Source organism: Mya arenaria, chromosome 8, assembly GCF_026914265.1.
Source record: "Mya arenaria isolate MELC-2E11 chromosome 8, ASM2691426v1".
NCBI lineage: Eukaryota > Metazoa > Mollusca > Bivalvia > Myida > Myidae > Mya > Mya arenaria.
Window position 1 is genome coordinate 13,713,451 of NC_069129.1, and position 11,566 is coordinate 13,725,016.

At 32.4% G+C, this 11,566-nt stretch overlaps 1 long non-coding RNA gene across 2 annotated transcripts; it reads right to left on the bottom strand.

The window, feature by feature from the left end:
- Window positions 1-6,433: 6,433 nt before the first annotated feature.
- LOC128243599 (uncharacterized) lies at window positions 6,434-8,146 on the bottom strand. 2 transcript variants are annotated; one of them, XR_008262860.1, is made up of 2 exons: window positions 8,022-8,146; window positions 6,434-7,094 (listed from the first exon to the last, which is right to left on the bottom strand). It is a non-coding gene; the product is annotated as an uncharacterized LOC128243599 (long non-coding RNA). The 2 variants fall into 2 exon arrangements; XR_008262861.1 differs by having other exon boundaries at window positions 8,031-8,136.
- Window positions 8,147-11,566: the final 3,420 nt, after the last annotated feature.

Below are 11,566 nucleotides of genomic sequence, written 5' to 3' on the forward strand. Positions count from 1 at the left end.
ATTGTAAATGTGTATTTAAAAGATGTGAATAATGTGAAAATTATTTCAAAATAAAAAAAAGTTAAATTATATATTCTTGTTGTTCCTTAATTTTGGAACGAGCCGATTTTTGAGAAAATGCATGGAATCCAGTTATATAAGAATGTTGACCTAAAAATAGATCGCAGATTTTTATATTCAAGTTCAAAAATTGATGTTTTAAGCATTTCAGTTTTAGCCATAAAATGTTAATTTTCGAACAGAAATATGAAAATCTGTAATCTGTTTTTTTGTCATTAATCTTTTAGCACTGGTTTGCAGATATTTACGCAAAAATTTGCTCTTTCAAAGACAAAAATTAAAAAAGGTTTCAAAACGGTAAATCTGTGAGAGCGCAGCTTTAAGTTTAATCAATATTAAAATAAAGAAAAACACCAAAAAGCAAAAAACTTATGACTTAGAAAGTTTAACATTTAAAATGTAGATTTGATGTTATAATATATTATTTACAAGATATATTTTAAAACGTTTGTTATTCTTACTTGGTAAAATTTTCAGATTTATTAATATACAAATAATGTTAATTGCACTTCATTTTGTAAAAATAAAGGTTAAAAAGTGTTTTGGAATAACATGCATACAGCATACATATAAAACAAGAAACACCGCAATGCGACGAAACCAGGTTTTTAATGAAGACAGAAGAACTTCAGCCTGTGTCTGTTTTTCTACTTAAAGTGTCACGTAACAGAGTTACTATAGAATGTGACGTAATACGTTATATTTAAGATATTTAAGATATAATTAAGATTTAAGTAAATGAATATGTGTCTACATACTGTATGTTTAGTAATGTAGGGCATATTTGATTGTCATTTGAATATGGTTGACAGCCGACCTGGTACAAATGTACAAAATGGTCATGTTAATTACAAAAACGTGTATTCCTGTGGTTGTAAAGCTGTCATATGTAGACAACAAATCAGTATAAAAGAGATGATTTGGGATGTGAAAACGGAGTTGGCTTAGACAAGGCAAGCCACGCGGCCTTGGGTCCTTAATGGACGGCAGTTAGGATGTGAGATTACCTTAAATGTCATGCTGTATTATATACTGATTATTATACTTAGAAAGAACGTGGAACAATAAAGACTTAGAACACTTGAACAGTTGTTGGTTGGTTACTGAACGAACTATCACGAAAGTTAAGTGAACGGTGGCGTTACGTGACACGTAAAAGTTTGGTGCCGTGACCAGGATATTCAAGAACAGGGTTGACGTGGAACACAACGGCGAAGTACTGAAAACTATTGGATCACATTTGAAACGTAAAAGAAAAAGGTACATGATGACAACTGCGGTTCGAGTGACTATGGACATTGCAGCGCGACCAGGCCACGGGACAAAAGTTAGTGACATTTTATTACTTTGTATTTCTTGCCTAGATATGACATGTGTTGCTATAATTTTGGGATATTTAACGGGGCAAAATTTTAAAGTTTTGGATAATAAATGTAATCAGAGCAAAGCTGTTTTTTTTTAAAGAACCCCTAAGTAATCTAATTTCTGACTTAACAACGTTCTACATTATTAAGTACAATAAAACCATTTGATTTAAATAAGAATAAACTAAAGAATGAGTATTTAAGGTAACAAAGATAAAAATATTGAGAAATTCGATAAAAAAAAGTAAAACAGGTGTGAAAAAAACGTTGTTAAATGCAAACGAAGAATCATTTAAGTACATTATTGAATAACTAGATGAAAAAGAAAACTAAGTCATTTAAGGACATTAATTGAATAATTAACATGGAAAGAAATGTAATTAAAAGAATTTGAGTAAACTTATTTAGCAGGTCTAACATTAATGAAAGTTGCATAAATACAAAAAAAAATAATGACTTATACTCAGGGTTTAGTGCAAACACTGAAGATAATACAAAATGAAATATTTTTTATGTCGAAGAAGGAGACAAATGGCAGGTTTCATTACTTCAGTTGTCATGTAACTGTAAATAATTGTCAAACACATCAGATAGGTAAATGAATGCAATGTTACCTGTAATTAACTTGACATTAATGATATGAAATCATTAAAATTAAGTAAGTTTATAGTCTTGTAAATAATTGTAGTATTTTGTCAATATATCATTTTATATAATTTTGAGTAAATTGGTGATGGTTTTAAAGTTTTAAAAATCATATAAATAAATCATTGTTTGGATCATAGTAAGGTCTGAGAGAGAAAGCGTGCAAAACGAAAAGTAGTTTCTTAGATGTCATTATATAAGTGTATCGCCTGAATACGGCAAGTTATTTTCAATTTCGAAATCACTAATTAAATTGTTTGTTAGGTAGTAAGTAATCTAATTAAATTATTTAAGTAACTCACAGATTAGTTTGGTAAAACTAATGAATCAATTATAAAGTTGTAAGTTATCAGATGATAAGCATGATGGTAACATGTTAAGCTAGAGTTTAGCTTTCTTATAACTATGAAGATGTACAAAGTTGTACAAAGATAAACAAAGATAGTGGTCAAGAAAGACCAGGTTTCTTAAAAGTGATTGGAGATGATACGTTCAAGATATTGAATTTCAACAAAATTGTTGGACTCCTGTGAAGTCACATTAGGGTGTGAGTTATTTAATAAATTAATTGAATCACTTATGTATTAGTTTTCTTAAAATAATGGACTACTTATGAGCTAACATATCAGCTTTGTAAAATATTGCATAAAAAGGTTCTTAATAAAATAAAATGCTGTTCATGAAAACAAAACGTTTCACAAAAAAACAACTTAGGTCAAACATTCATTAAATCAAACATACGAATACTTACGCACAGATACAGTAATTAATTATAAATGGGGCCACTTTCAAAATATAAGCCTGCTTGAAAATATCAACACAAAATTTCATGGTAATAGCAACACTTATGTCAATGAAAGGTAAAAGTACAGGTAATATGTCACGTGATACGAACAGTCAATATCAACATTATTCTTCAGCGGATATCGAGATAATATACCTAGTGGCGATATTGTGTTAAGTGGTCATCGGTGTTTCATAAAGGATCGAACTATATTCTGGTATTGCGTATGTGATGTGCTAACCAATTGGTTACACTTCGGAATATCCAGAGGAGCTAAGCACACATTCTCGTATGACCTGTGTTCAGCTTGACGTCACATGATTAAGTCTTTAGGACCGTGATGATTCCTGTGTGATGGACAACACCAACTTGAGATCGTTAGCATCTTCAATAACATGAACACTTGCACAGATCTATCTAAGTACACTTCCGGAATTAGCAGTCGTATAATGGCAGAACATTTCGAGTCGGTGGGGACATTCTACAATCAAACAACCCCTTGGCTATAAACTCTACATCTACAACAACACGGCAGCAGCAACAACAACAACGATGATTCCCTGTCTTCAGAATGATAACATGAAAAACAGCGCTACATAAAACATTGACTAATTACCAAATTTGACAACAGTACTGTCAGTGTTAATTACTTGTACTCAATCTGCAGTGTTATTTTCTAATTGTTAACTATGTTTATTAATTACCTGAGGGCTAATTACCAATTAGTCTATATTATGTCCGACATTTTGACAAATAACGTGTCAGTTTACTTTCTATTGCTTACGAAAAGAAAATCTTGCATTAAAAAGGGACGGTATCTATACAATTTGATATCATTGTTTGGGATTTAGGCACAGATTTTCTTTTGCGTATCTTTTTTTGTCGGAAATACAACTTGATCATCATTGTTTGAGATTTAGGCACAGATTTTCTTTTGCGTATCTTTTTTTTGTCGGAATTACTTTTTTTTAATTTACCTGTTTGGGGTTGAGAAACATATTTTCTTACGATTTTATTTATCTATTCAATTATAACCATTGTTTGGGGTTGACACAAAGATTTTCTTAAAAATCTTGATAAAAAATGGACGAATGTCACGTAACAGAGTTACTATAGAATGTGACGTAATACGTTATATTTAAGATATTTAAGATATAATTAAGATTTAAGTAAATGAATATGTGTCTACATACTGTATGTTTAGTAATGTAGGGCATATTTGATTGTCATTTGAATATGGTTGACAGCCGACCTGGTACAAATGTACAAAATGGTCATGTTAATTACAAAAACGTGTATTCCTGTGGTTGTAAAGCTGTCATATGTAGACAACAAATCAGTATAAAAGAGATGATTTGGGATGTGAAAACGGAGTTGGCTTAGACAAGGCAAGCCACGCGGCCTTGGGTCCTTAATGGACGGCAGTTAGGATGTGAGATTACCTTAAATGTCATGCTGTATTATATACTGATTATTATACTTAGAAAGAACGTGGAACAATAAAGACTTAGAACACTTGAACAGTTGTTGGTTGGTTACTGAACGAACTATCACGAAAGTTAAGTGAACGGTGGCGTTACGTGACAAAAGTAACAGTGACCTTGACCCTAGGGTCCCCAAATGCAATCCATTGAAAGGTATCCATAAACTCTTCCTTTATTCCAAGTTGTATCAGGATATGTCAACCATAACTTAAGTTATTCAGTTTCAACCATTTTTCTATTTTTAGTAACAGTGACCTTGACCTTGAATCTAGGGACCCCAAACGCAATCCCATGAAAGGTATCAATAAACTCTTCCTTTATACCTGGTTTGGTCAAGATATGTATCCCCTGTCTTAAATTATTCAGTTTCAACCATTCTTCTATTTTTAATAGCAGTGACCTTGAATTTAGGGACCCCAAAACGCAATCCCATGAAAGTATCCATTAACTCTTACAATAGACCAAGTTTGGTCAAGATATGTCAACCCTAACTAAAGATATTCAGTTTGAACCATTTTTCTATTTTTAGTAACAGTGACCTTGACCCTAGGGACCCCAAACGCAATCCCATGAAAGGTATTCATAAACTCTTTCTATAGACTAAGTTTGGTCAAGATATGTCAACCCTATTCAGTTTCAACTGTTTTTCTATTTTTAGTAACAGTGACCTTGACCTTGACCCTAGGGACCCCAAACACAATCCCATGAAAGGTACCCATAAACTCTTTCTATTGACAAAGTTTGGTCAAGATATGTCAACCCTTACTAAAGTTATTCAGTTTCATAGGTGAGTTTGCACCGCCCGCCCGCCCGAACAAAGACGTTCGCCATTCTAATAACCAGGTTAAAAATATAAAAAGTGGGGGCGTTTTTTGGGGGCTATTTGACCAATTTTAAAATGTGAGTGGGGGCTATTTGACCAAAATGGGGGCTTTTTGACTTGGGGGCTATTTGACTAGGAAGCTGCATATATAACATTACAAAGTTTAACCTGACGCTGCATCGTTTTCATAAATACGCTTAAGAAAAAATGTATTATATTATTTATTTTCAAAAAATCATGTGTTTAAAGAAAAAAAAGATTCACCCTTGCACGTCTTCGTTGTTTTTGGTAGTTTGTAATGCATCAGACAATTGAAATCGAGCCCCCCTTGGGGGAATACCGGGGAAATGGGTTGTTTTTTAACCTTCCAGGTGGCCCTAGTGCCAGTGAATGCGGTAGTTTTGTCTTCGCGCCAAACATCGCGGGGAATGGGCCTTACCTTGGGTCACTGTGGTGTGGGGGGATTTTACCAGCAGTTACATCCCGCAGGATGTTTTTTTTACCTGGGTGTGGCTGTTCCGAAAGTCAAAGTCCCCGCTATTCCTTGGACCGATGGAAGGTGTGGGTCCAGGACACTGCATACATTTAATTGGTAGGTAAATTGGCCCAAAGAGTGTTGACAAGTTTTATACAATAGCCCACTTGATAACCCAGTTTTTTTCTCATATACACATTCTCACAAACTTTCATAACTATTGGTTGAAAAATAAAATTACCCACTATTAAGTTTAGCTGAATTTCATGAAAACACATTCTGACCAGATTAAAATGTGGTCTCGGACGCTCACCAGTGCACTAACAGCCAAACCTGACTTTCATTTTATAAAGACAAAAAGTCCTGAAGGTTGGGAATAAAATTTGGCTTCCAAGGTTAAGTGTTTGAAATATTTGCTCTAACATATGACCCAGTTGATCACCTGACATGGCCCATTTATGATGATCCAACCATGCCTATATTACAAACTGTATTTCAAAGACAAACAATGCATGACCAAGTTACATGTACCTCTGTCATGAACATTGGATAGAATATTTTGTTGCTGGAGCTTAAGCAATTGCCAAATTCTGCCAAATTTAAGTGTTTACAGTTTTTCTTATAATTGACCTAATGACCTATGCACCAGGGGCAAAATGTTACTGTTTTACGCTCAACAATATCAACAAAAACACTGAAGGCTTGAATAACAGGACTGTGAAATGTGCCCACAGATTTAACCTGACATCTGACAGTGGCAAGGTATTTAAACAAAGTTTATAAACAACAAATCAACAGAAGTTTTTTCAATAACTTGTTACACTGGTTCATCTGTTACATACATTGACTGACTATGCAACTATAAATTTTATTAAAAAGGACAAATTGGTTTTAATTTAAACAAAATACACAATTACATGATTGAAATAGACTTTCATTTTGTAACTGTTCCAGTTATGAACATCAGTACATAATAATCCTACAAGTCTTTTCCTAGTCTTTGTCTCATCCAACTGCTTGTTATTCTTGACGTCTGAGTGTCCCCTGATTGGTAAAACAAATTCTCGTGATAATTCCAGTGGATTGCCTCACGCCATCGACCTTTGGCATAATCATCCTTGAAAATACCAAACCCAGTTGCCTTCATCATTTGCTTGTGCCTGCCTTTAATTGTACATTCTACATACATTCTACCATGACGACGTTCAAAATAGCATCCAGCACACCGCAGCTTCAGTTTAGTCCGAACTTTGTATGTTCTAATTTGTTGAAACTGTATGCTAGAAATAGTTGCTGCCAGAGGTTGCGACACAACTGCATGTGTAGATATATGTGAATGGTCAAGGTCTGTTTGGATGACATTCTGGTACACTAATGGTCTTGAAGCCAGAGCTGAAAACTGTCTGAAGCCACAAACTGCTAGCCCGCGGCTGAGTACATTCAGCATTATGTTGAACTTCTGAAAATAGCAAAAAACAAACACTGTTACATATGTTCTAGAAAAGAAAAATGACACCCTGATGAATAATTGCTTGTGTATTTTTACATCAGTTTTATCAGTTTATGATCTTTCGAAACTCCGGAGAACGAATTCCATTGTTTCGCTCCCGTAGTCCAATTAACTGTACGTTGACGGGATTTTATTTAGATTTTTGATATGGCAAATCCTTCACATACAAATTGTTTAAAGTATCAAAAGTGGGTAGTTGTTCCGATCAGGACTCCGGGTTAAAGCATATAGCGTCTATAAAATATCATAAAAACAAGAAATATTACCAGATAATGTTATTTTATATTAGTTCCGTACAAAAAAAAATAAATATCCAACTTATAATTATGAGTTTGACGGCTTTTCTTCATTTCATTCTGTCAAAACATAACGATATATACATGAAGGGCACCTGCAAGGCTTCAGGGCACCGTTTTAAAATCGCTCGGAACATTTCGGCCATGGCCTAGTTGTTACGATTGTATAACGAGGTCTATCTCGAAGCTTTGTCGGAGGAGGCCGAGTTATAACGAATGTATCGAGTTGTTCCCCTTCGCATAATTGTTGTCTGTGTCAGTCAACTTTCGTTTTATTGGAAAGGTAAACAACTTGTTTTAATGCATTAATTTGATTAAATGCTTGTTTAGTGCAAAATAAGATTTCACGTATATGGTAAAATATGAATATAACTCTTTATGATCAATTTCAACCATAAAATACTTCACTTAAAACAATTTCAATATTTTTACCCCCCCCCTTTGCACATTCCCGTTTAGACGTTAGCGATTGGAAGAATCTCGTATAACACGTCTATTATTTTAGACTATTCGCTCCCGTTACAGCGAAAATACATGACATTGGTAAAAAATAGATTTGAATATGAAAACTAGTTTCTACCAGATTTACTTTATTTAGCTATCAGCTTGTATTTTTGCTTTTTCAAGAACAATAAAGATAAATGTATAGACATATCACATGCAATTGTAGAAATGAACCTCAAGGTTGATCTTGGTCAGTAAAATGCTTGCACTACAGACGTTTGAATGGCACTGTAATTATATTTACAAATTAACTCGTCGGTACAGAACACCAAAGTTTACATAAGGCTGTTTACTTCCAACACTCATACGAATCAGGTATATCTTTAAAATGAAAATTCAGTACTTTTGTTTATTAAAACTGTTTATTGTGTATTGTTAATGTACACATAAAATAGCTACATTCAAATTTTATAAATAGTATTTAAATTGTTCAAACATATTAAATTATATAATTTATTAAGATTATGTAGTTTTTTTTGAAGATTTAGAATCAGTATCATTATGATATGAATTAATTTGTTTTTTTTGAAGATTTAGAATCAGTATCATTATGATATGAATTAATTTAAACTGTTAAATTGTATGATAGCCATAGAAAGAATGTAGGACTAAGTGAACCACTTCCCAAGTGAACCAGGACTAAGTGAACCACTTGGTGAGACGTAGTGAACCATCTATATGTTATATAGGGAATATTGTCTTAATGTTATATTATGTTTCAGATTTTATTTTCCTGGTTATAAATGATTCAATTTATAGGTAATGAGAATATATTGTTAATCATATCAAAGTGTTTAATTATTAGAATTTTGTATTTTGATATAAAAATGTTTTGAAAAAAGAAAAGAAAAATGAACAACAAAATACCCTTTTTTAATCCTTAAGTTATAATGAATATATATTATCAATACATCCTACTTTGTTGAATTTTATTCAATATATGTTCAAAAACCTCTCTATGTTTGTTATTTACACCTCAATCATGTCCCAAAAACAAATAAGTCTTAAGCGTAATTAATGGATAATTGTACTCAAATTTTAATAGGCCTTATCAGTTTGTAAACAGCTCACTTACAGAAGCTGTGAACAAACATAGTGGCATATGACTTTTATTATATCAATTTTTTTTTTCTATTTGGAACTGCCAGTTCATGACAACACGTCTATTTTTTTTTATATAAAACAAACATTACATACAATATATATAAATATATATATATATATATATAGAAGTGGAACAGTATCATTTAACAAATGAGGTGAATAGTAAACATTTTGATAATGCCTTAACCGTATATTGTGATTTCATTAACAAAAGTGTTCAAAAAACGTTTTGAATTGCTTTTATTGTTCAAGTGAGTTTGAAGAACTTTCAAATCATTATATAAATGGTACATAATATTTATCGGTTTGGATCTCCTTTCACAAATAAAGTATGTCTTATAAATTTATGCAATAGGCAATCTGACTTAAAACAATGTTTACAATATTATACTCTTTTTGGTCAATTTTATAACCTATTACTATATATCCTTAACTTCTTTCTGTATTCCACATCTTTAAAAAATCTCATGTATAGCATTCCAGAAAGTTGTCAAAAATGGACATTTATAAAAAAAAGTGTTCGTAGCCTTCTACTTCATTACAATAAATACATTAAGGGCAATCCTTCAACTTCAATGTAAATAAATTTAAATTTGTTGCTACAATATTATGCAATACATTTATTTTGAATTGTTTGACTTTATTATCCACAATGGACTTATGAACAATACCATATACATGTATATTTGATATAATTGCTTATTCGTCATATCTTTAAAAGGTTTATTTTGGATAGTTTCAATTATTTTGTACTGTAACATGTGTTGTTAATTTATTGATATGTAATAAATATCATAATATTTATGCATCTATTGTATTTATGTTACTTTCATGAAGTGAAAAAAACTACTATTTTAAATGTCATGAAACGTAAAAGTCTTTAAGTTTCATTCCTTTTCAATTTCTAACAGCTAAACAAACATCTTTAACAGTGTGGCAAATGTGTGAAGTAATGCATTCAAATGGCGATAATTACTAGTTATCACCTTTCAGGCAGTGTGCCATCACACAATAGCCACTATATAATACATACGTGGTTCACTTGGTCCTGAAATGGTACACTTAGGAACTGGTTCACTTGTGAAATGGTTCACTTCGTCCTGCACCCCCATAGAAATATGAAGCGCTGCTGGATCAGCGGACATGAACAGGGTTTAATAATAATATGCCATAGTTCTTAGTCTATTATCAAATAATATAATTAATAATATAGATCTTCAAAATATACTTATTTGGCTAGTTTTGATGCATAGTTATGCCACACACACACACACATACACCCTAAACAAATAATATATATATCAGGACATTAAGACTAAAATGAACCTAGGTTTATTAATATAAATCATAATATTAATAAAGTTAATAAACCTAGGTTCATTTTAGTCTTAATGTACCTGATATATATATATTATTTGTTTTGGGTGTATGTGTGTGTGGCATAACCATGCATCAAGTCCTTGCGCTGTCACCCATTAGCACAACTCTCTAGACAGTTTTCTGAACACATGATCTGTTATGTTATGTCATTTAGAAATACACAACATAAATTTGATATTTAATTATAATATCAGGCAGAAATTATTTGGTAACCATGCCTCTACAAATTAGGACAGCCTTGTATGCTATAAGCTGATTCTGGTGGATTGGCTTTGTCCCTGGCGTGATCAAGAATAATTTTTTACCGGTTGGCATAAACTCAAAGCCTGACGCTAAACCTAAGATCATGTCAGTACCCTAGCATTTTAGCAAAAAGTATTGTACATGGGAAGAATTTTGATAACTCTTTTATATGGCAATCATAAATCTAGAACTTTCAATGGATTAGTATTTCAATAAATCAAGTATACTAGTTACAGTTTATAAATACACTGTATAAAAAACTTCTTGTTACTGATCCAATGTTTTAAAATGTTCAATTGATTTCAGACTTAAAGACAAAGACCACACCAGCCATGCCGGGATTAGTTAGGAGGGCGACGTTCGCACTTAGCTGATTCTGGTTCCCGGAGGCGCAGTTTGGCTGTGCCCCGGGGGTGATCAGAACTCGTGTCGGCTTCTCTGGAGGCTCCACTCCTAACCCAACCTACAGGAACATGTAAGTATTAAGACCTAGGCGTGATCACGCAGGATTACTGGTCATGGTTAAATGGCAAAGATGAATCAACACTGAATAAATGATATGTAAGATGGCATAGAACCATAGACACACATTCGACATCAATAGAATAATTGAATTATTGATAAACATTTTAGTTACTTCTTTAACTGACTCAACACTGTCAGATTTATATTATTAGCGTCCAGTCAGTCACAAGGATAAAATATAATAATCATAGTAGAAGCAATTTTAAAAGTGAATATGCTTCACAAACAACAAATGGTTCTACATGAAGTATCAAATAATGTACCAAATAATTTTGTCTTTTATGAACATTAAGTCATGAGAGTTTTTATTACAATTAAGGCATAACAAAAAAAGTTTGTTTTTAGTTTGCCCACATACCATTTATGTGA